At 47.4% G+C, this 21,526-nt stretch overlaps 1 protein-coding gene across 1 annotated transcript in view; it reads right to left on the reverse strand.

Annotated features, from left to right (window-relative positions):
• The window catches only part of SBK1 (SH3 domain binding kinase 1), a 46,622-nt gene extending 34,317 nt beyond the window's left edge, over positions 1-12,305 (reverse strand). Inside the window, exon 1 of the mRNA XM_041747505.1 lies at positions 11,475-12,305. The gene's annotated coding sequence lies outside the window, so the exon portion shown is untranslated. The remainder of the gene's footprint in view (positions 1-11,474) is intronic.
• Positions 12,306-21,526: the final 9,221 nt, after the last annotated feature.

Raw genomic sequence — 21,526 nt, forward strand, 5'->3', positions numbered from 1 at the left:
GCAGCCCCCACTGCTATGTCCCGCTGCGTAAGGACAATCACTTCGACTCTTGCAGGGATTTTTATTTCGGCGTTTCCTACCTAGCACCTTCACATTGCTTCTTTCCAGTTTTAGGTTTTCCCTGTCAATTTCCCACTTTGGAAGATGAGGATTTAGCTCCCTTACGTCTGTCCCCCACACACTTCCTATTCCCGCCCTCCTAATACATCAGCATCAGATTATTGCTGGTGCCTACATATGAAGGAAACCTTATGGATTTTACTTTTACCTTTTAAATATTTTTAAGTGTATTTGTTAGAGAGAGAGAGAGAGAGCAAGAGAGAGCATGAGCTGGGGGAGAGGAAGGTGGAGAGGGAGAAGCAGACTCCCCACTGAGCAGAGAGCCCGATATGGGGGTGGATCCCAGGACCCCAGGATCATGACCTGAGCTGAAGGCAGACGCTTAATCAACTGACCACCCAGGCGCTCCTAGATTTTATTTTTTTAATCTCTATGCCCAACATGGGGCTCAAACTCATGACCCAATAAGAAGTTATATATTAACTAATTGAATTTAAATAAAATTTTTAAAAAAGGAGAAAACCCCACAAAGTAGCTGTACCATTTTGCATTGCCATCAGCAATGAATGGGAGTTCCCATTGGTCCGCATCCTCACCAGCATTTGTTGTTGTCAGTGTTTTGGATTTTAGCCGTTCTAATTAGTGTGTAATGGTATCTCATCAAGATCAAGAGTTGCATGCTCTTGATGCAACTCAAAATAAAGTCAATAAAGTCAATAAAGTCTAGGGGTGATATTCTGCAAAAGCCAAATCTGTAGAGGCGGTGAAAAGATCCGTGGTTGCCTAGACTTTATTTTTTGGAATAATTTTAGGTTGAAAGAATTGTGCAGAAAGGACATACACCCTTCCTTCACGCCCCCAGTTTCCCTTATTATTAATGTCCTGCATCAGGACGGTACATTTGTCACAACAGATGAACCCATAGACATACTACTAACTAAAGTCCATAGTTTACCTGAAGACTCACTCTGTTGCACCTTCTATGGGTCCTGACAAATGCATAATGTCACAGACCCACCATTGCACTATTATACAGAATAATTTCATTGGCCTAAAAATCCCTTGCTCCACCGATTCATCCTCTTTCTCCCTCCCGACAAGCCCCTTGGCAACCACGGATCTTTTCACCGCCTCTACAGATTTGGCTTTTGCAGAATATCAGATAGTTGGAATCATGTAGTACGTGCCCTTTCCAGACTGGCTTCTCAGCAATATGGATTTAAGGTTCCTCCGTGTCTTTTCGTGGCTTAATAGTTAATCTCTTCTTATTGCTGAATAATATTCTATTGTATGAATGGACCACAGTTTGTTTATCCATTCACGTGTTGAAGGACATTTTGGTTGCTTCCAAATTTTGGGCAATTATAAATAGACCTGCTATAAACATTCATGTGCAAGTTTTTGCATGGACATAAGTTTTCAACTCATTTGGGTAAACAGCAAGGAATGTAATTGCTGGATCCTATAGTGAGGCTATGTTTAGCTTTATAAGAAATTGTCAGTCTGTCTTCCAAAGTGGCTGTACTGCCACCTAAAAAAAATGAAATCTTGCCATTTACAACGACGTGGATGGAACTAGAGGATATTATGCTAAGCAAAATAAGCCAATCAGAGAAAGACAATTATCATATGATCTCACTTGTGTGGAATTTAAGAAACAAAACAGAGAATCGTAGGGGAAGAGAGGAAAAAATAAAACAAGATGAAATCAGACGGGGAGACAAACCATAAGAGACTTTTAATCATAGGAAACAAACTGAGGGTTGCTGGAGGGGAGGAGGTGGTGGATGGGGTAACTGGGTGATGGGCATTAAGGAGGGCATGTGATGTACTGAGCACTGGATGTTATATAAGACTGATGAATCACTGAGCTCTACCTCTGAAACCAATAATAAGTTATATATTAACTAATTGAATTTAAATAAAATTTTAAGAAAAGGAGAAAACCCCACAAAGTGGCTGTACCATTTAGCATTCCCATCAGCAGTGAACGGGAGTTCCCTTTGGTCTGCATCCTCACCAGCATTTGGTGATGTCAGTGTTTTGGATTTTAGCCATTCTAATAAGTGTGTAGTGGTATCTCATGTTGCCTTAATTTGTTATCCCCTAATGACATATGATGTTGAGCATCGCTTATATGCTTATTTACCGTCTATATATACTCTTTAGTGAAGTGTCTGTTCAAATCTTTTTCCCATTTTAAAATTGAACTGTTCATTTTCATTTTCTTTTTTATACAAGGAGTATACATGAACTCCTTGTATACTTTGGATAATAGTCCTTTATTGGATAAAGGGTTCTTTATCAGGGGCGCCTAGGTGGCTCGGTTGGCTAAGCATCTGCCTTCAGCCCAGGTCATGATCTCAGGGTCCTGGGATCAAGCCCCATATTGGGCTCCTTGCTCAGTTGGGAGTCTGCTTCTCCCTCTCTCTCTGTCTCTTTCCCTCTGCTCATGCCCTGTCTTTCTCTTTCTCTCAAATAAATAAGTAAAAAAAAATTTTTAAGAGTTCCTTATCAGATCAGTTGTCTTTTGCAAATATTTTTCTCCCATTCTATGGCTTGTCTTCTCATCCTCTAAACAGTGTCTTTCAGAGAGCAGAAGTTTTATTTTTTTATTTTTATTTTTTGGATGAGCAGAAGTTTTAAATTTTAAGTGTCCTTCTCTTTTCTGCACAAAAGGTTTTTTCTATGTATTTATGTTTTTTAAAGATTTTATTTATTTATTCATAAGAGACACACACAGAGAGAGAGGCAGAGACACAGGCAGAGAGAGAAGAAGGCTCTATGCAGGAAGTCTGATGTGGGACTGGATCCCAGGACCCCAGGATCACTCCCTGAGCCAAAGGCAGATGCTCAACCACTGAGCCACCCAGGCGTCCCTTCATAATTTTTTTTAAAGTAGGCTCCAGCTCAGCGTATGACTCAAACTCACGACCCTGAGAGCAAGAGTCTTATGCTTAACCCACTGAGCCAGCAAGGCGCTGTCTGTCTGACTTATTTCAGTGTGAGATGCTGCCTGCAGTCCAGGGACACTGCCACAGGGAATCTCCCTTCACCATAACCTGGGAGATGCCCTTTACCTTTCTCTCTTGTGTTGGCTCCCTTGTTTCCCAGGTCCTTCTCTTGCATCATTTACTCCCTTATTTTAGTGAAACACATCCTTCTTAATAAAGATGTATGGGACCACAATAGCCAAACTATGGAAAGAACTCAGATGTCCATCAACAGATGAATGGATATAGAAGATGTGATATATTTATATAGCAGAATATTACTCAGCCATCAAAAAGAATGACATATTGCCATTTGCAATGATGTGGGTGGAACTAGACGGTATTGTGCTTAGGGAAATAAGTCAATCAGAGAAAGACAAATACCATATGATTTCACTCATATGTAGAATGTAAGAATTAAGATGAACATCGGGGAAGAGCAGGAAAAATAAAATAAGATGGAAAGGGAGAGGGAGGCAAATCATAAGAGACTCTGAACTCTAGAAAACAAACTGGGTAAGAGATGGGGCAATTGAGTGATGGGCACGAAGGAAGGCACTTGATGGAATGAGCCCTGGGTGTTGTATGCAACTGATGAGTCACTGAATTCTACCTTTGAAACTAATACTAGAGTATATGTTAACTAAATTGATTTTAAATACAAAATTTTTAAAAAAGGTGCATGGGAGGTAAAATTTTTGAGTACTTGTAAATCTGAAACAACCTTCTTCCTACTCTCACTTTTGAATAGTTTCGCTAGGTATAGAATTCTAGGCTAACAATCATTTTCTTTCATGCCTTTGAAAACAGCTCCATTGTCTTCCGGTTTTCAGGATTTCTGTTGAGAAGTTTAATGATATATCAATTCTTGATCCTTTGTAGAATCTTGTAGAATGTTCTTCTTGTCCTTGTGTTCTAAAATTCACTGGTGACTGGCCTCAATGTAGGTCTGTTTTTATCCTTTGGTCGGACACACAGTGGACACTTTTGATCTAGAAATGCAGGTTTTCCATCTGGAGAAATGTTTGAAATATTTCATTGATGGTTTCCTCTCTTTTCTTTCTGGAACTCATGTTAAGATGTGAGATTCCTGCGCTGGAATCTTGCTCATTTTCTTACTCTTTCTTTTCTACTTTTCACACCGTGGGAGCCCTGGAGATGCTCTGCTGGGTTCTCCCTTCCTGAAGAACTTGTAACTCAGCTGTGAGGAGTGCAGGTGGCTGACAACCTCAAAATACAGGGTCTTTGAGATCTGCCACAGCCTTTGAGCCAAGACCAAGGTCTTTCTGGGCAGCCCCAGCTAGCAACTGAGCTCAACAGAGACACCAGTGCCTGGCCATTTCTGCCCAATGTGGCTCCTCGAATGGACAGTCTTTGCTCCAGGAGCCCCTCCTGGGTTGGCCATGATTTTGTTTGATATGTATCCAGGTCAGGCCCTCCTTGCTTAGATCTGTTTCCTTCCAGTATCCATTTCATGGGGATTGGCTCTACATCACAGACTGAAGACTCTCCCTGCCCAGTCCCGCTTCCTCTTCCTATCTTTCCTTATTTCTTTTCTTTGTTTTTTTAAAAGATTTTTATCTGTTTATTAGAGAAAGAGAGAGAGCACAAGCAGGGGGAATGGCAGGCAGAAGGCGAGGGAGAAGCAGGGAGCCTGATGCAGGACTAGATTCCAGGACTCTGGGATCATGACCTGAGCCAAAAGCAGATGCTTAACCGGCTGAGCCACTCAGGCACCCCTCTTCCTTTCTTTTTATGAACATCAGCCCCCAGAATTTCTTGCATTCCTCACTCTGTATCGAAGCATCTATTGACTGGAGGTTCCAAACCTACTCATGTATCTTTACCTTTTTGTTTTACTTTTTGAAAATTTTCTTTTTCTTCTCATTCAGCAACCAGCAAAATTTTAAATTCAGGGCCCAGTTGGGAAATATTTGAGGCTTGTGGGCCATATGGTCTCTATCACAACTACTCAATTCTGCTTATGTGAAAGCAGCCATAGTACATAAGACATAGTAAATAAGTGGGTGTGGCTGTATTCCAATAAAACTTTATTTAAAAAAAACAGGTGACAGGATGGATTTGGCCTGTAGGTGGTAGTTTGCTGACCCCTCTTCCAACGCATTTAAATATATTTTTAATTTCTGGATGATATTAATCTCTAAGAACTTTTTTGTTTTGTTCATTTTTCAGAGTGTTTTTCTTTCAAAATAGCATCTAGTGTTTGTTTCATGGTTGCAATGTAGTTTCCTAAATTTCTGAATATAGTCATAATCGTCTTATTCTTAGGTTTTCTTTCCCTTGTGTAGTCTGTTTCCTCCAAATTCTGTTTTTCTGTTTGTTTTTGTTCTGCTTCTTATATTACAGGTTTTTCTCCAATGTTGGCAGTCCCTGGCTCATACTTAAAAGATTTAAAGAGCTGATAGAATTGTGGCTGCCTGTGTGTGTGTGTGTTGGGGCAGGTATGGATCTCGGCATGAAAAAACTTGCAAATGTGTTACCTTACACGTCAATGTTCTTGATCTTGATTGAGGTGTGGGTTACACAGGTGTATACATTTGTTAAAACTCATTAAAGCGACCACTTAAGACCTTTGTATTTCACTCTACGTCTTGATTAAAGAATACAAAAATACAACTTATGAAAGCAAGCTGATGAATAGCCCTGTGTTGGGGCAGGGGCTGGCTGGCTCAGGGGTTCAAACTAGAGATTCTTTTCGGGCTGTTTCATTGGGAAATCCCTTATGCCAGCCTACGTTGGTATTCTTTTCTTGGCCTGCCAGACTCTTAAGATAAAGGACAGAAGTAATAGGAAAAAAGCAGTTTGGGGAAAACAAATGCTATGGAGGGAGAAGACAATGAGAACGAACAGGAAACCAAGCGACAACACTAACCAAATACCCATCATCAATCTATCCGGAGGCTGAACGGAGCAAACTCTGGAGTGCCCTGCCTTGACCTCACTATTCTGGAAGCCCAGAGGGGGAAGAAGGGCTCGAGTGATGGTGGGTAGGGGGCAGGGCTTCCCACTTTCAGGATGTAGACTTCAGTTAATCTTTCTAGTTGGGTGTAGCATTGCCTGTTTATGGTGCTGTGCAGAGATCCTGTGTTTTCTCCTCTTTGGAGGATAAATCTTCAACCTTTGTCAGAGCAGGGGATGGGTGGCTGCCCAGCTGTGCAGAGTGGGAGAAGGAAAGCTGAGGATTAAAGCCCTTCTTACACCAATCCTCCTGTTTTGGGATGCAGCTCTACTCCCACTTCCAGGGAGTACTTAATCCACTAACACTGCAGCCTTTGGGGGTTTTGTGGGGTTAACTGTGGAGCTCCTTGCTTTTCTCCCTCCCAGTTTGGGGCTGGCTTCAGGTGCACTGCCACCAGGCTGTGAAACCACTTAGTACGCATATATCTGCCTCTGGAACCAAAATTTTGTTGTTGTTGTCTTCTGTCCAATATATTAGTTCCTGCTGATTCATACTGCAGTAGGTAGAATAATGCCCCCCCAGCCCCCAATGTCTGTGTCCTAATCCCCAGAACCTTTAAGTATGTAACCTTACCTGGCAAAAAGGGGCTTTGCCCATGTGCCCTTGACATGAGGAGAGGATCCTGGATTATTCAGGTGAGCCCAATCTAATCACATGAAGCATAAGGAGCAGAAAACCCTTTCTTCCCCAGCTGTGATCAGAGAAAGCGATGTGGTCAAAGAAGCAGAGCTTGCTACCTGCTGGTGGGAGGGAGGGAGGGAGCCACAAGCCAAGGAGTGTAGCTGTCCTCTGGAAAAGGACGCCTCAGAAAAAAAACTAGGAAATGGATTCTCTCCTAGAACTTCCAGAAAGTTCTTCCAGAGAGAGCTTCCTAGGGCAGCCTTGTCGACATCTTGATTTTAGCCCAGGGAGACATATGTTGGACTTCTGACGTCCAGTCTATAAGACAGCACATTTGGTTGGCCTTAAGCAACCAACTTTGAGGTAATTTGTTATGGCAGCAAACGCAGGACTGAAAGGCATACCTTGAAGCATCCACTCGCTTCCTTTCAATGGGGTTTCAGAGAAGTTAAGTGCGTGTGTTCCATCCGCCATCCTAACCAGCCTGCTCCACTCACATCTGCTTTTATCTCTACCCCTTCAAGAACCGTCTCTTTTCCCTTGATTGTTTGGCATCTTTGAGTCCAGTTGTCTGCTCTCCCTTCTCCTGGAGACGCTCTTCTCTTGGCTGCTGGGACTGCACACACGCAGCTTCCAATGCCACCTTCTTGCTGATGTCTCTGACAGTCTCTCACCAGCCAAGAGTCTCCCCCTTTGAGCCCCAGACTTTCAGGACCGAGCCCTCACTTGACATCATCACGTGAAGCAGCTCACATGCTTCTCTAGTTGAAAACATCCGAGGCAGAGTTCTTGAGTTTCTCTCCACACCTTCCTTCCCCTGAGCCTTCCAATCATCCATCTGTTTCTCCCACCCTGAAACCTCTGATTCATCTTCCATTCCCTTCTTCCTTTATCCCATCAGCAAATTCTCCTCAGTATACCTAGGAGACTTCTGCTTCCCTGTCTCCAAGGCCCGCCTTGGTCCAGGCCACCGCCCTGGCCCCTCCGTCTTCACTGTGACCTCCACACTGGTACCCATGTCTGCTCTGGCCTAGCTGCCCGTGATAACTCGGAGCTGCCTGAGACATCATTTAAAATGTCAATCAGATGTTATCTCTTCCTCCATTTAGAAGCTTCTGGAGGTATCCTGATCTCATCCAGGATAAGATGCATTCCCTCACCACTATCCACCAGGCCTACGTAACTTAGCCTGTTCCCCACCTCATGCCACTCTCCCCACCATTTGCTCTGTGTGAGTCATGTTGGCCTGATCGTTCTCCACACTCCCCAAACTCTCATCTGCCCCTGGGCCTTTGCACGTCTGTTCCTCAGCCCTGTGATATTCCTACCCCCAACTCTGCCCAGCTCCCTCTCATTCTTTAGCTCTCAGATGAAATATCCTACCTGCCCTGTTCACCTTATGCAAAGGGGGTGTCTCCCCTACCATCCTTCTGGTTATTTCCTTAACAATGGGTTTTGATCATATTTATTTGTTTACTTATGTTTTGTGTGGCTCCTGCATTGGATATAAGCCCCACGCGCACACAGTATTTTCACCTTCCAGTCTCTAGTGAGATTTGTAGAATGAATGAATGAATGACCCATCGGACACACTGGGCACCTGTTATGTGCCAGGTGCTTTCACATAGTTCAAATATTTCATTTTTACATCCCTAGGAGGTTGTCACAGCTGGACTACATTTCCCAGTGTGTTTTTTTTTTTCTTTTTTCTTTTGCAATTAGCTGTTCCAGCCAATAAGTGTGGGCAGAGGTAAAGTAGGCCACTTCCAGCTTTGGCTCATAAAACCTCACATGTGATTCCTGTGCTCTTTCTTCTTTGTCTGCGAGTGGTTGCAGAGAATCCAGCTGTGGATTCTGAAGCCCTGGATGACAACTGAGTCACAAGGTGGGAGGAGCCTGGGTCCCCGGAAGACTGTTTGGGGAATGGTCTCCTTCGACACCCCAACCCCTCTAGAACTTTGCACGGGCAGGACATAGGCTCTACTGGGTCAAGCCATGGTGATTTCCAGGCTTATTTGTTATGACAGGTAGCTTCACCTTGATTAATACATCAAAGCACCATACGTAGGTGGCTGGTAAGCAACACCATGCATGATGCTTTTGCTGACAAGCCTTCATCAAATGCAGATGTATTCTCAGCGGGGCGGTTTCTTGCATCATCCCACAACAGAAACCCTGCATGGTGCTCACATCTCTATTCTTGCATGTTGCACTGCTGCATGCAATCACTTCAGTGGGTGCCCTCCTGTCCTCACCAGGCTGTGAGCTCCTCCAGGGAAGTGCCTATGTCATGGGCATGTCTGTGGCCTCAGCACCTAGGGGACCTCAGGGAAAGCATGTTGAATTTACAAATGAGTGACCTGGTTCTCTGCACCCCTCATTGCCTCTCTGTCCCTAAGGGTCTGAGGCCCAGAGAGGGTTCCAGAGAAGCAGGATGCCTCAGAATCAGCAGGACTCAGGGCTACTAGATATGGCAGTGGCTACTAGATATGGAAGTGGCTACTGGTGCCTTCCAGGGGCTGGAGGAGGGCTGAGAGGGACATGAGTGGGGGGGCACCTTCTCTAAGCCCCTAAGGAGACCCCACCAAACGTCACTACCCACTGCCCCTCCTACAGCAGGAAAGAAATATTCCAGAGCCTTCCTTCCCACCCGCCCCAGCCTGCAGCCTGGGTGTCCACATCATTCAGTATTTTTAGCTTCACCACCTGGCACCTGTGGTCACTGTCTGCCCAGCCTGGTGGTGTCCCCTCTCAGGGCCTTAAAGGGCCAGAGCCCACCAACTGGAAAGGGGACTTTCAGGCCATCGTATCCCCGGAGGCAGAGGGGCATCCCCCATGGCAGGGGCGGGGTGCGGGGGATCAGAGGGAGAGGGAGAAGCAGAGAGCCAGACTTGGGGCTCAATTCCAGAACCCCAGGATCATAACCTGAGCTGAAGGCAGACACGTAACCAACTGAGCTACCCAGGTGCCCCCAGAGTATTTTTTGACAGTCCACTCAGGTGATTTAGGTATCCTATGTCCCCATGCCATCTTCACTTACACAACAAGCATTTTGAGCCCCTACTATGAAAATAATACCTCTCTCAGGAGCCCATTGCTTTGGGACTCACAGTGGTGCTGAGTCTCCTGCTTTGGCCCTCTCCATCTCTCACTCCACCACCTACGGATTAAGTCCTTGGCTTGGCAGTCAAGGCCTCTTGTGACCTGGCCCCCCTGGACCCTGCCAGACTCAATTCCCAATCCTCAGACAATTTCTTTCTCATACCACCAGGCCTTTGCTCTTGCTGTTCCCACTCCCTGTGACACATGCTCTTTCCTCAACGTCACTCACCACCTGGGAGAGGACCTGGACAGTAAGACAGACCTGGCAGGTCTCCTAGAGCCCCTGCAGGCACAAGTGGTCTGGTCTGTCTTCCCATCAGACTCCCTGAAGAGAGTATACCCACGCCCATCCGGGGGCCCATCGCTCTGCCAAACTGATCTGTTTGCTTGTCTGTCCCTCCTAGCGGCTGTGACCCTGTGAAGACTAGGGGCCCTGGCGCTCTGGCGGGGGGAGGGCTCAGTCACTGCTGAGTGATGAGCTGACAACCACAGCAGGGGGTATTGCCCCATTCCACAGATGAGGAGACAGAGGCCCACAGAGGGAAATTTATAGACTGAGGGAGTCCAACAGAGAAGAAATTCAGGGAGGAACCTGATCCAAGCTACAGCAGCCCACAGTCCTCACGCTCCTAAAAGAGGCCCAGAAGGGGCACCTGGGTCAGCCCTCAGCTTGTCCTTCTCCCCCTCCACACACCCCAGGGGAGTGCTGACTCAGGCAGTGATGGAGGCGTGGGCGGGCTGGGTTGGAGCAGAGGTGACCCCTGTGTCCCCTGCAGACTTTCCATCCATTCCCGGAGCCTGTGGTCACAGCTTGGGTAATGCACTTGGCTGGAGCCTGGGCTTCCCTGCAGGTGGGGGTGGGGAGAGCTGGCAAAAGGGCCAATGGCCCCTAGGGCACAAGCCCTCACCCGGGCAGAGTGCACAAACTCTCCTACATAGGTATATAGAACTTACACCCACTTCCACAAGCATGTATGCACATTCACAATCACACCCCCAGCAAATGCTCAACCACATAACCACACAAACCTTCATTTCCTACCCCTTTGCTGCTCTCTCCCTTTAACACACACACACACACACACACACACACACACACACTCACACACACTCACACACACAAGTATATATATCACATACACAAGTATACTATATATATGTACACACACACAGAGACATTTTCACTGAGTAATTCAACAGACTGAACATTATTAAGTGTCAGTGTAGAGAGGAAAGGTGGCTCTCAGTTCAGGGTGGGGCTGGGCTTCCTGGAGGGCTTCCTGGAGGAGGACACATTGCCGCTGGGCCTGGATGGATGGGAACTGGGGAGAAGGAAGTTTGGGAGGCTTCTCTAGGGGTGAATATAGGGGAGCAGAGCACAATGAGGTGGGTGGGGTCAGCCCAATCACACAGGCCTCAAACGCCCAGCCGAGTGGCAACTTCATCCCGTGAGGGTGGAGAGTCACGGGGGGCTCTGCGCAGGATGGTCATGAGCGCGATGGGAGAGGACAGGAGAGGCACCGTGACACCAGAATGGGAGAGCCAGGGAGGAAGCTGCGGTGACAACCAGGTGTCTGCGAGTCTGACTCAGGGAGGCGGCAGTGAGTGGTAAGCAGTGGCCGGACAGGGAGAGTCTGAGGCAGGTGTGCCAGGTCCTAGGGAGGTCTGGGCACTACACCCTCACCCTGCCGACCCCCCACGTCCCCGGGGGCACTGACCTCTGCAGTGAGACCTCTTCCAGCAGCTCCTCCTCCTCCTCTCTGTGGAAGCACACGAAGCAGAAGGCTGGCACATCTTCGGCTCCACAGCCCAGAGGCCAGGCTGGAGGCAGCTCCAGGACGGGGCAGGGGTGGCTGGTGGTGGCCTCGTCGGCATCGTCCCCAGCCTGGGCAGGGGGGCCCGAGCCAGAGCGCTCCAGGGTCAGCAGCCTGTTGGCCTCGGGGCCCCGCGCCTGCCCACCTGCCACCTGTGCCTTTTCACTCAGGTTACCCGTTGCCTCGGTGGGTGGAAGAGCCTGTGGCTCTGTCTGCTGGGGACTCCTGTCCTGACCCACAGGGCCGGGACGCAGGTAGCTGCCTGCACTCGGAGGGAGACACAGGTCCAGCAGGACCCCTCGCTGCCCCCAGTGGAGCACTAGGCCCCCTGGCTGCCCGCTCTGCTATTGCCTGTCAGTCGGGACTGGGCGGGCAGGCTCACAGACGCCCTGTCCATCTGTTCATCTGTCTGTCCAGACGTCTGCTCTTCCCTGTCCAGCCAGCCCGGCAGCAGAGGTGATTTCGCTAAGAAAGTTTGTGTTTCCCTCCCGGGGTGGATGGCATGGGTGGCCTCCAGGCGAGAGGATCAGGACCTGAAGCTCGAAGGCGGGTGGAGACCAGGTGAGGCTGGCACAGTGCCCACGCTGTCCCCCAAGAAAAGTTCTGGCCCTTGGAGTCCTGGCTCTGGCTCTGGCTCTGACTGGAGCTCGCTCCCTCCTGCTCCCTCCGACTCCAGTGGCTGCTCTGGCAGACCGCTTGGCTGTGGGTATTAATAGCTCCACATTCACGCTGAGAAGCCTGGAGGTTAACTCCTTCCCTGCCAGAGCTGGGAAGGCCGGCGGGGAGGCAGCGGCCACCACAGGGAGCAGAGGGAAAGGGGGCGCCTTAGGTCCAGCCCCACCCGAGCCTGCCTGCCTCCGCAGGACCCTGAGATGCCACCTCCTGCGCGGGAGTCTCTGTGCAGCACTGGGCATCGTGGTCACAGTGCCTGGGCCACCTCAACCCCCCATTCATACCTCCAGAGAGCCAGGTAGGAAGGGGCCTCGGGACAGCACCCCTGGGACGGACAGGGCTCTGAGCTCCAGGGAGCATCTCCAGGACTCCTGCACTCACACATCCACCCCTCAACCCACTGGATCCTCCCACCCAATTCCCTGAACAGTCACTGTCGCTGACTTTGGGTCCAGTTCCCTGACTGGCTTCCTTTAGGATGCCCCCCAGTTGAACTACATGCAACCCCTGTGGGACCCAGAAATGGATTACATGCAGTCATATATCTTATTGAGGGGCTTGGGAATAGGGTGGGAGTAGGGGAACCTGGGTAGAATTTGCTTGCTTGAGAAATGTTTGAAGCATCTCTGTGCTAGGCACTGTGCTGAGCGCTGGGCACCCAGCAACCGAAAGGGCAGATACTATGCCTGCCTCGGTGGGGGCTTGCACATCCCGGCAGGAGGCCAGTGAGGCTCCAGCTCATCTATGTGGTGCCCGTGTATGGATTAGAAAAAGGCAGACACGGCCCTAGAACAGCAGCGTGTAGCGTCCATCACAGGCTGGGCTTCAGCCCCACTCACCTCCTCTGCAACTTAGAGTGCACACAACCATTCACAGTGGCCCTGGAAACACCAATCACCGGAGGAAACAAATTCCGAGTGTGAAAAGCGCTATGAAAAAATAAAGCAGGGAGATGTGAGAGAGGCTGAAGATGGGGAGGTGGTTCGATACGGTGTTCAAGGAGGACCCCCAGGGGAAGTGACCTTGGAGCTGCAACCAGCAGGAGGAGGGGGAGGAGGCGGCGGCCAGAAGATCTGGAGGAGAGACTGTCCAGAAAGAGGGATCAGTAGGTGCAAGGGCCCAGAGGCAAGAACTAGCCGGCTTGTCTGAGGAAGACAGGGAGGAGCCGAGGAGCAGGTCTTTAAGCTGAGTCTTAAGGAGCGAGCAGAGTTTTTCCAGGGGCTCAGGAGCAGAGAAAGCAGAGTAGATGCAAGGATAGGTGGTGAGGTGCAAGGCAGGCAGATGGAGGTGATGCGGTCAGGGCTGCAGCAGGTAGTCATTGCAGAGGCGCCTCTCCCAGGGCTCTGGGGATGAAGGATGGATGGGAGGAGGAATGGAAACGGGAACTTGGGTCAGCTGAGGGGCTGAGGAGGTGGACGGGGGCGGAGAAGCTTGGAAGGAAACATCTATATTTGTTGAACTGAATTCCACTGGCTGGAAGGACAGATCTGCACCTCCTTGGCTTAGAGAAGGTGGGGGCTGGGGACACAGCCCCCACATGTAGTTGTTCAGGCTATGCACAGTGCATGGGGCATCCTGGCAGATGGTGAGGAGGGGGGCTGATATCCAGCCCTTCCGCTGCTCTGCCAAGCCTTGTGTCTTTAGCCCTGCGGCAGCGTGGGATGTGTGTGTGTGTGTGTGTGTGTGTGTGTGTGTGTGTGGTGGGGGTCACCCTCAAGAGTGCCTTCTTAACATCAGTCCACCTAGAGGCATGCCTTCTTTGAATCGGTCTATCCAAAGAGGGTGATGTTTCTGATTTGCACAAAGGTGCCCCTTAGGTGAGGTTGGGAGGGGTGGCCTAGGGGTCCCAGGCTCTGGTGTGGGCTCTGCTACAGTCCTGCCATATGCTTTGGGTCAGTTACTGTCCGTCTCAGGAACCACAAACCTATAGACTTAGCTAGAATCCTGCTGATCCAGCCCCGACACTCCACAGAGGAGGGAATGGTCGTAAAAAGGAGCTGACTCCCCTGGGGTCATACAGTGACACACAGCAGAGCTGGGCACCCTGACTCTCTTCCTAGTGCTCTATCTTCCCTGCTCCTGTGTCTGCCTGGGTTGCTCACCTTAGAGGCTTGATATTTCCTGGAGAAGAGGAGAGGAAAGGAGAGTGGGCAGGAAGAAGAGTGGAGATTCAGGGAGGAGGAGGAGGAGGAGGAGGAGGCCAGGCCAGGTTAGGCTATGGCTCCCTGGGGTAGGAGTCAGAAGGGGTCAAGGTGTCCCAAGCCTCCAGGTGCCCCTTCCCCCTCCTCTGGGCCCCATGGGTTGTCATTTGTGGATGTTAATTATTCACGATGCTGGTGCTTTGCCTGGTTTTAATGCACTCTGATGGCGTTCTCTAGCTAATGGGGAAAATCAATAGGTTTTAATTCTCGGTGGCTGTGAAGCTCTGTCTGTCTCCTGTTTGGGTGACTGGGCCTGGCTCTTGGGCTGGGGGTGGGGTTGGAGCTACGAACCAAGTTCATAGGGGTCTGAGACCTCACTTTTCCCTCTCCCACTCCTACCCTCTTCTGATTCCAGCCGAGGAGGAAAGATTAGGGATACCAGGCAGCTCCAAACTCTACCCTAAGCATCTTGGAGGGTCTGAGCCCTTAATTCTCAGCTGTTCGCTCCTCGCTCCAAGAGGGATGGTCCCTTTGCTACACCTATGGGCCATCAGCTTGTGGGTGCTAGAGTTAGGCCTGCAGCCCTTGGCTCCAGTGTTTGCAGCTGAGGGGAGCGCTCCCTTGCCTAGAACTCAGGGTCAACCCCAGACGCCCTCCTGGGCTCAGCCCTGGCTCACAGACCCACTCAGGGCATGGGGGAAATCTGGTCCAGGCCTCACATTCCTGAAGGGACTTCAATGTAAGTTTCTGATATGATTTCTATGTGCAGTTATATATTCAGGCATGAGAATTTCCCTGATGGGACTGAGGAGCGGGAACATTCATGGGACATTAAGAGTATGTCCTAGCGTCCCATCTCAGACCACATCCTCCTCACAGCATCCCATGGGGTGCCCTGAGTCAATATCCTTTATGAATCCTGTAATTAGCTTGTGAACAGAACAACTATGTTGCACTGTATTTGTGTGTATGTTTAAAGTGTTAATTAGGCAAGTGTAAACATTTAAGAAATCCTTTGGTCTTCATGAGGCTATTTTTGGCATTTCTTAATGTTTCCAGAATACAACAAGCCTCCAAAAAAAGGAACCCAGGCCTTTCCCAAGGGACCCCAGACCCATGCCTGGCTGATTGGAAACAGACCACCAGCCGGGGGTGTCTGCTGGGTTCCTAAGCTTAGAGCCATGGCTCTCCGGAACCCAGGGACCAGGATATGGAGAATGGTGACTGCCAGGCCTCACCCAGGCCCCAGAAGAAGTTCCCTGACATCCCCTTATTTTCCATTTAGAATTCAGGTGTTAGTTAATCCACCTCTTCAGTTCGTGACACATTGCTGTTCTTGGTCAACACAGGGCCCTTCCTGGTTTTTATTCATCTTCCTATTTCCTTTACCCCCCATGGATGGTGGGCAGGCAAAAGCTGCTGAGGTTTCTTCCAAATACCCACCTTGCAAGCTCTTGAAATTCTATGAGTCAGAGCTTGTAAAAAGCCTGGCAACAGTAACTGGTCAGTTAAGTTCCATCTCCTGGGCTGGCCGTCTCTCCCAGGCCTCTCTGAAGCTTGGACAAAACAACTTCCCCTTCAGCATAGTGAGCACGGCTGGTTTTCAGAGTCCTTCACTCAAGACCTGCATGATCACTGGGGTGAACCTCACAGTCTGGTGAAGAAACAAATATGAGCACAGCTAGCTTGCATTTCAACTTCAAATGTAGTAGTCACTGGGTACATGCTCTAGGCCAGGCCATGTGCTGGGCAATGCATGTAGGGACCCAGACAGGCCCAGAGAGGAGAGGGTCCCACCTGTGGGGGATTTTCTGTCCAGTGGGGGTGGGTAGGAGATGGTTTTTCTGTCTCTCTTAATTAGGGTACAGCTAAGCCACTGTAACGAAGAGGTCCCATATTACGAGTCTTTTAAGTTAATTAGTAGCATATGCCAAAGTTTTATTTCAAGTTTGCCATGAGGAAAGAGGCTTATGACCAGCTAGGTTCAAAGAGTTCTTTCCCTTTTATAGGGAACAGAATGGTTAGGTATTCAGTGTTTGACACAAGAAAATAGAATGTCTGATCCTGGATCATTCATGGCACCGACTAGCTGACAGCTGAGTAGATAGGAAGCTCACTTCCTAGAAGAGGTCTTACATGAATTAAATTTTATGAGAATGTTGCTCAAGCATTCTGTCGAGAATGTCAATGTCTTCCCAGAGTAGCATGTGAATTAACATCACATGGGAAAAGTTTTGTGTCGATCCAGGTCTGGTCCAAGTTTATCATGAGGTGGAATTTTATTTCTCTTCAGGTAATAGTCCAGAGGTAGGTGATCCTCTTGGCTGAAGCTGGCTTATGAGCACCCCATTTATGTTTTAGTCCTCAAGATGGAGTGATGCAGAAGTGGTATTCCTTACATCTACTCATATTGTCAGTATTTAGTCCCCCAGCTTGAAAGGACACTGGGAAATTCAGCCTCTACCAGTACAGCAATATGCATAGCTAAAAACTGGGGCAGGAATGGAGTATTATTAAAAGGAATAAGGGAGATTAGGATGCAATGAGCAGTCATGAAGTCCTAATTTACAGCTGAAGAACTGAACACTCCTCTCTGCTTCCTGCCACAAACTCTGTTTACCTATTCATTTCTTGGTCTTTTTAATTGAAGAAATATATGGAATAACCAATCTATATTGGACCAAGAGAACAGAGGCTCCACGATTTAGAGTATATGATGTGTTTGAATCTGTTAAGAATAGATTTTCAGTTTTGTCAGGAGAGTCTGAGAATGCAACAATAAAGTTAAGATAAAAAATAAAGTAATTATTGGGACTCCTGGGTGGCTCAGGGGTTGGACTCCTGCCTTTGGCTCAGGGCGTGTTCCCAGAGTACTGGGATTGAGTCCCACATCTGGCTTCCTGCAGGGAGCCTGCTTCTCCCTCTTCCTGTGTCTCTGCCTCTCTTTCTCTGTGTCTCTCATGAATAAATAAATAAAATCTTAAAAAAGAAAAAAGAAAAAGAAAGCAATTATTAACTCCAGGGAAAACAAAAAGTTGCACAATAAGGGAAATGTAATCATAGCATACTATATGGCTGAGCTGCAAATTTTATCTATGAAGGCATAATAATATAAATACTAAAAATTTATTTTAACCAAAAAGAGTATATAACTATATTGGGAGGATGAAGACAGGATTGCATGTGTGTGGGAGAGGCTGGAGTGAGGGTGTAAGAGAACTAAGTTTTCATTTTCTATATTAGGAATATCAAATACAGAAAAATCAAGAAATAGGTGTATTAGCATGCTACTTAGAATCTTGCCATTTAAAGAATGATCCATGGACGGCGCATCAGCATCATCTGGGAACTTGTTAGAAATGCAAAATCTTGGAATCCACCACATACCTGCTGAAGCAGGACCTGTATTTTAATAAGATCCCAGGTGATTCACGTGCTCCTTAAAGTTTGAGAAACTCAACTTAGAATAGCACACAGAAGGAACAGCTAAAAGAGTTGAATTTGTTGCCTTTAGGAAAAGACCTGCAGTACAAAGGGATGGGGTAGGAGACTGCCAATTTTTTTATATAAGCCCTATAGCTTTTTTTGAGTTTTAAACAATGTGGAAGATCTATTATGCTGTAAAAAAAAAAAGTAAATCATGCTCATGATTTAAAACCCCAACAATACAGGGATGCATGGATGGCTCAGCTGTTGAATGTCTACCTTTTTTTTTTATTTTTTTTATTTTTTTAAATGTCTACCTTTGGATTGGGGCGTGAGCCTGGAGTGCCAGGATCAAGTCCCACATTGGGCTTTCTGTGGGGAGCCTGCTTCTCCCTCTGCCTGTGTCTCTGCCTCTCTCTGGATCTCTCATGAATGAATGAACAAAATCTTTAAAAATAAATAAAATCCCAACAATGCAAAATGGAATGCAAAGGCTTCCTCCTATGAGAGACCCCCAAACTCTCCTTTTGCCTTGTCAACCATTTATGTAGAACTGTATCAATTCTGTATCCATTCAGAACTTTTCTCTGCATATCCAACCAATGTACGTATGATTATCCTGTTTATTTTTTATGGATAAAAGCACATGCAATGCACTCTTTTGAGTCCTGCTATTTTTTACTCAACAATATCTTGGAGACTGTTCCAAAAAGTGCATATAGATTTGCTTAATTCGTTTATAGGTTGGTTTTATAGGCTATTACAGGATGCCTAGTATTGTAATTTATACTGCTCCCCTACTAATGGGAAATTAGGTTGTTTCCAGGCTTCCTTTGTTCCAGGCAATGCTGCAATAAGCATTTTGTAACCACAAAATAGTGTAGAGATAAGGGCACAGGCGCTGGGCACATGCCTGGGACTGGAAACCCATAGCTGCTGCTAAAGTCAGTTACTTCATCTGCATGTGCCTCAGTTTCTGTGAAATGAGAATAAAAACAATACTTACCTCTAAAGTGGGTGGGAGTAATTTGTTCAACACATATTTGTTGAACATCTATTATGTGCCAGGCACTGTTTTAGACATGAGGAATTCAGTAATGAACAAAATCTAGAAATCCCTGCCTGGGTGGAGTTTATATTCTAATGGTGGGAGAGAGATAAGAAGCAAGATAAATTAATAAAATAAATGATGATGAGTGCTAAGGAAGTGAAGCAAGGAAGAGGGTTGGAGTGGGAGGTTTGCAATTTTAGATAAGGCAGTCACAGATGGACTCCTGATAAAGTGACACTTGAGTGACAGACCTGAAGGAGATGAGTGGTGAGTCAGTCATGTTAATACCAGAGGGAACACACTGCAGGCAAAGGATCAGGGATGGGGAACTCACTCCTTTCCAAGACAGCTCCTAGCAATGGGAAGGGCCCTGTGCTCTTGAGCCTATCCTTGGGGAGTCATACAGAATAGAACCCCTCCCCTGAATACAGCAGTCCTGCCAACAGATGCCAGCAAGAGAACTGCTGCCCCATGATCCTGTGTTATGATGGAGCTGCCCAAAGAACTAGGGGGCGCCAGCTACAACTGAAGAAGCCTGATGGCCTCAGAGATGGGCTGGGTTCCCAGTCTTGTGGGGTCCATCCCTGGCACCAGGGGACTTTGCCTTGAGACCGGGGTCCTTCTTTCAGATCGGTATGTGGCTGGGAGGAGGAACCAGAGAGTGAAGGGACGGGAATGCTATCTCTGAGTTGGTACACTTGTGTGGGCTCAGCTTTGCAAAGACAGGTTTCACGGGCTGAGTGAGCTGTGTGTAAATCTCAGTGAGGCTGGTCTCAGGTCTGGGACAGCAGCCCCCTTAGGTTTTGTTGATTTCTCCTTCTGAACCCAAGTAAGATCAGTTCTAGAATTTCTCTGTAGGCATCTTTGGGAAGGCAATCTGATTGGAAGAGGAAGAGGAGTTTGTTTTGAGGCAGCGAGAGAGAGCAGGGGTATTGCTGAACTTGGAATATGCTTATTTGGGATGACTTGACGGGGATCTGATGAATTGGTAGGAGGTTGAAAGCCCCTCAAGCCATCCCTTAGCATCACCACAGACCCTGGGTCCTAGCATCAGGGTCAGGAAGGTCCTTTCTATCCTCCAGCCTTGAAATTTATGTCTAGTACCCCCTCTGTTTACACAGAGCACTGACCCAGAAGAAAGCTAGTTTGCAGAGCTCTGCCCTCCGCATTGTAGAGCAAGTGTAAAGAGGTAGGTTTAAGCTTAATATCTGGCATGAGGACGTTTCAAATTAGTGAGGAAAATATGAGCTTCTCTATTTTCTTTCTTTTTCTTTTTTCCCCCTATTTTCTTTGAAAAAGATAAATCCAGATCCTTACTCACTGGATAACTCACTCTTTAAAGCATGGGAAACACCAAATAGAGCAAGGGTTTCAAACTTAAAAATAAAACTATAAAAGAATTAGGAGAAAATATGAATGAATTTTAAAAACCTCAATGGGAAAGTGTCCTGCTGGTGAGAAACCAAGTTCGGAAATCATAAATTTAACTATGGAAAATGTTAAAATTTATACACAGTAAAAACTACTGCAAACAAAATAAACACAAATGGCTATTTTTTTAAAAAGATTTCATTTATTTATATATATGAGAGAGAGAGAGAAAGAAAGAAAGAGAGCATGAGCAGGAGGAAGGGCAGAGGGAGAAGCCCACTCCCTGCTGAGCAGGGAGCTATACCACGTGGGCTTGATCCCAGGACTCCAAGATCATGACCTGAGCCAAAGGCAGACACTTAATGAATGGAGCTGCCCAGGCACCCCAACAAATGGCCAACTATTTTTAAAGCATGCAATCCAAAGGATAGATAAAGGTTAGTATCCTTACTACAAAATTAGCTCTTACAAGTCAGAAAGAGATGGTCCATGAACCTAATAAGAGAAACAGCAAAGATCATGAACTGGCAGTTCCAAAATAAAGAAATAAAAACTGCCAGCAAGTATGTGGGGAAATATATTCAACTTGTCTTGTTCCTCAAGTGTCTTTGTACTTCCTGGTCTTTTACCTGGAACCCTCTTGCCCCAGCTAGCAACATAGCTTGCCATTTAATTTCTCCAGGTCTGTCACTCAAGTGTCACTGTATCAAGCAACACTAAAGGCTGTAAATGACCAGAGGCCTGAGTTACAGGATATCTCAGGTAGAAAGTCCCCTTTAGACACCTGGGTGGCTCAGCGGTTGAGCGTCTGCCTTTGGCTCAGGGCGTGATCCCGGTCTGGGGATCAAGTCCAGCATCAGGCTCCCTGCGAGGAATCTGCTTCTCCTTTTGCCTATATCTCTGTCACTCTCTGTCTCTGTCTCTCATGAATAAATAAATAAAACCTTAAAAAAAAAAAAAGAAAGTCCCCTTCAGTGTCTTCTGGGGCACTGATCCTCTCTGCTGCTATGAGAGAAGGCTGGCAGGTACCAGGCCATACAGTAGGTAAAGGGCTTTGATTTGATCCCAAGAGCAAGTGGAGGCCAATGTGGGATTTGAAAAGCTCCCTGTGGCTGCTGGGGGGCAGGATGATGATGGAGAACATACAAAGTTGACACAGTGGTCCAAGGTAAAGGTGATGGTGACTTGGAGCAGACTAGTGGTAGTGAGAATGGGGAGAAGTGAATGAATTAGAGAGATATTTGGAGGCTGCATCTCAAGATGTGGTGAGACTTGATGAAGAAGACATCATTGAA

Source organism: Vulpes lagopus, chromosome 3 (assembly GCF_018345385.1).
Source record: "Vulpes lagopus strain Blue_001 chromosome 3, ASM1834538v1, whole genome shotgun sequence".
Classification (NCBI taxonomy): domain Eukaryota; kingdom Metazoa; phylum Chordata; class Mammalia; order Carnivora; family Canidae; genus Vulpes; species Vulpes lagopus.